Genomic DNA, 4,479 nt, shown 5'->3' on the forward strand with positions numbered 1-4,479 from the left:
TTATATTTTAAATAAAAAATCTCTAGATACTTTTAAAGTCATATTTTAAAATGGAAACATTTTCAGTGCATCCTGACAATCACTCGGGGAGCTATTAAATGTTTTCTAAATAGAAGTTTTGGCATTCCATTTTTTTTTCTGCTGTTGGAGCACAATATAAAGCAGCGCACCTTGGTAAACTCTATGCAAGGGCTGAAGGTTGCAACATAATGCCTGTATCTAAAAATGTTTGCATTATCTGTGTGCTGTCGGAATGAACCCACTGAGCTGTTATACAAGCATGTATTTATATTCTCCACGCTTTGCAAAACTTTCTGCATAGCCAAGAGGCTCAACAAAATAAAGTTTTAGGCTGAAGACTTGCACTAATATTTTAGCTGTCACAAAAACACCATGTAAGTTTATTGTGGTGATTAAACACTTTGAATAGGTTCTATTCATCCTTTCCAGACAAATTGATCCCAATTCATACTGTGAGCTGCTCTAGTGACGTCCGACACGCACGGACGGCTACGCTGTGTCTAAAATAATTCACATGAAACAGAGCGCCACGGCGCGGGGCGGAAAGGATGACGCAGTCGTGTCCTCTGTTCCATCCAGATGTTGCGTCAGAAAGTCACAGCTGCGTGACACACGTGCTCCCCCTCTGCCTGCTCTGATTTGTTCCTTTTCAATCCCGAGATCCTTTTTCCTCAATGGATTATAGATGGTCATCCTGCTACACACGTGCAACTCTTGGGTCACACTGTTGAAGCAAATCAGAGGTTCGACTTTTTGTTTTGGTCAACATAAATATACCGTATTTTCCGCACTATAAGGCGCATCGGATTATAAGGCGCACCTTCAATGAATGGCCCATTTGAAAACTTTGTCCATTTATAAGGCGCACTGGATTATAAGGCGCACCTTCAATGAATGGCCCATTTTAAAACTTTGTCCATATATAAGATATATACATTTGGCCCGCGGGCTGGATTTTGGACACGCCTGCTGTAGTGGCTCAATATCAGTCCATATATAAGGCGAACCTGATAAAAAGGCGGCTTTTGAGAAAATTGGAGGTTTTTAGGTGCGCCTTATAGTGCGGAAAATACGGTAACCAAACATGACAACTGTTCTTAAAAAAGTAGAGAGTCACTTTTGAAATTGGGTCTATGGTCATTGAGCAAAGGATAAATAAAGTTTACTTCTCAACATCTACAATATATTGAGCTCTGTAGACAGAGATGACATGATGACCCAGTGCGACACACACACTCACACAAATCACCGAGCACACATTCCTCTTTCCCCTTGATGGGATTATCATCCTGAACGCTATTTGATGAGAAGTGGACCTGCTGCAGCAGTAATCCATGCTCTGGTGTCACCTGACCTGTCAGCATCCCCTCTACGCCATGTGACAGGCGTCATGTGTGATTTATGATGGGGTTAGGAGAGAGCCCAGATAAAGGTTACAGCTCAAAATTACTCTGCGTGACTTCAATTGACACGGGAGGATAGCACCAGATTCTGACATTGACTTTAATGTTGGGGGAATGAAAGTTTTTCTGATATTGTTTTGATATTATTCATATTTTCTTCGATGTGACATTATATAATGAGAATTTCCCTAATGATGACAATGACGTGCGGCCATGTTGACCTGACATACTTAGCAAATATTTACCATCTAATGGCACTCAAAAATCCAGACAGCTGCTGCGTTCTAATTTCTGATGATCCTGTAATCCCGCAAGTCGTAACCTGCCAATGGGAACATGATGCAGCACCATTTCCCTCCTAAAAAAAAAAAAAGTTTTCAGGCCATACGCAGTAGCGAGTGTAAGAAATTATAAAAGCATCATTGCGAAAGCACTGCTCTGAATTAACGCCAGAAATAGCCCTAGATCAGAGAAAAAAAATATTTAATCAGTCTGCATTCTATCTGGGTCAGACTATCTGAATTTCCAGCAATGAATAAACAAACAATACGTTTAAAATACTGAGAATTTGAAAAGCTGTTTTTTTTTTTGCCCAATAAGAAGCAATGTCTTTACTAGTATAATTTTGCTTTTGATTCATACCCAAGTCAAATAAAAGGTCCCATTTTTTTGTAATTCACGGCACGTTTGCGGAAAGCACACAATCCCATCCTTCCTCCCGTGATAATATTCCCAGTGAAGAGTGTTGTGATTTTTTTTTCTCCCACGCACAACCAAGCAGTTTACGACTCTCTACTGCTTCCTTCCACTCCCGTCCATGTTTCTCCCGCCTTGTATGTGGGAAGAGACGCCATAAAACAGCAATGACTCAGGGTACCGCCAAGGGTTTAGACAAGCCATAAAAGTCAGGGACCAGCTGATGATTATATGCTCAGCAGGACATCATCGAGGCTGTTTTATGGCCAAACATCACCCCGCTAACTTATCCAAAAAATGCTTCGTGTTGCATAATTTAAGTTGGCGGCATATTGTTAATATCAAAATGGCCCACTTTTGACCAACACAAATTGTAATGACCGCATTTAGTTGTCAATTCAAATAAAAAACACTTGAATGCAATACAGCCAAACACAAGGCAGTGAAAGTCACATAATATAATCTGACATCTTTTGTTAAGCTCATTTTGTCATCATCTATTATTTATCTCCGCAGCCAGCCTTTACTTTTAATTGGTTGTTATTTTCGATCTGCAGTACAACTCGACGAAAGCGTACATTTGAACTGTGTCACTACAATATGAAGACTGTGCCCCTGCTTCGATTTACATGTGACGGGTAGATGGAGGTGAACCCCGCCTGTAATTAGGACCCAGATGGCATTGCACTGACTAATTATAGATGGCGCCGATATGTGACAGCGCATAATAAACACTCATGCAAACAGGAATATATCGTTAAGAGTCTGACTGATTTATGATTCATAGGAAGCTGAGGAAGGGGAAGAAGACAAATTTACGTTACAGTTTCGTTTTAAAATAAATATTCCAAGTGCTCTCTCTTGTCTCATTTTCCGGCTTTAGCCTGCTTATAATTTTTTTTTCTATCTTTTTAATCATTCCTTTGAAATGATCCCTCTCATTAAAAATGGATTATATTATTGGCTGGGAACAGCTGCCAGATGTTGATCTCCCACTGCTTCCCATATTCATAAAACTACACTGTACAGTATACATCAATTAATAAAAAATCATAACAAATTATAAATTCAAATTTAGAGGGATATCTTTAGTTTTCGGAATCTGTGGCATAAAAGTTGACTAATGAAGTTAATGTAAAAAAACAAAAGCAATTTGACAGTATCAATTATTTATACCAGTTCCCCCCTTCACTCAATCAAAATTGAGTTGGAAAAAGAGCAAATAAAACTGTCGTGGATATACTACTCTTGTTCCCTTACAAGTCTCAGTTGTGTCTTTCGATGAATGCCCTCAAAATTGAACCAGATGAAAGTCTCCAGCCGGCGAGAAAACAATATCCCTTCCAGTCAAGACTGTCAAACCTTTCATCACGGCAAGTTGGAGTTGCCAACCAGCCACAAATCTTTAATTATAAATCAATTTCTTATTACAGAGTGCAATCAGGAAAAACGGCCGCTCGGAGACCTCCCGCAGGACTACCGAACCCATTTCGCCGCGTTGAAATTAGTTTCAACAAACAGAACAACAAATGAGAACGTTGACAGATGCATGTCTTCAATAAGTACAAAATGTAAATAATTTCTGGAGGCTTATTAGCGAGTTGATGGATACGAGAACATATTAGATTTTGGTAATAAACCCAACAGGCGTTTTGCTTTTGCTTCATAATTTGTGAGGTCGATGAAGCCCGAAGACGGAATGTAGGCCATGTTGTGATACTAATGCGCTCCACTGACAGTAATAAAACTGTTGGAGCCTAAAAAAAAAACTTTCTGAGGAGGAAAGTGTTGAATAAATTAAACTTCAAAGGAAGGAAGTAACAATAAGCAAGCGTAACCGCTGTCGCCCGAATAAATCTAATCACATAATCGTGTAGCTGAATACCAATTCCATTTTATTTCTGAAAACGGCACACAACAATTGTCCGCTTCAGTGGCATTAATGGATTGAAAACGCACGTGCGTTTGTTTAGGAAGGTAAGAGGACGTGACAAACATGTCGGCGGTATATTTTAATCAGATAAGTTAAATTACACGGAGAGAGAGAACAGGTAAATGTAGGAAACAAGCACAAGTCGGGTTAATATGATGTAAAGTCTAGACAGCCAGAACGATTTAGACCACTAGTGACACATTAATGGGGTTTTATGAAACAGGGATTAATCTCTGAATAGGTTATCCATGCGGAGTGTTGGAATCTGTTTTCCTTTTTTCTACTGCAGAGTTCAGCAGTTGGCAGCGGCTTGTTCTGGTTTGGAATTAAAATAGATTATGGGTCAAGCGTACCCTTTGGGTAAATGTTCATATGACAGATTCAAAGACTGAGAAAAATGTGCGTTAAGATTTCCTTAAAAGTGAC

This window comes from Syngnathus typhle, linkage group LG17 (genome assembly GCF_033458585.1).
Source record: "Syngnathus typhle isolate RoL2023-S1 ecotype Sweden linkage group LG17, RoL_Styp_1.0, whole genome shotgun sequence".
Taxonomy (NCBI): Eukaryota; Metazoa; Chordata; class Actinopteri; order Syngnathiformes; family Syngnathidae; genus Syngnathus; species Syngnathus typhle.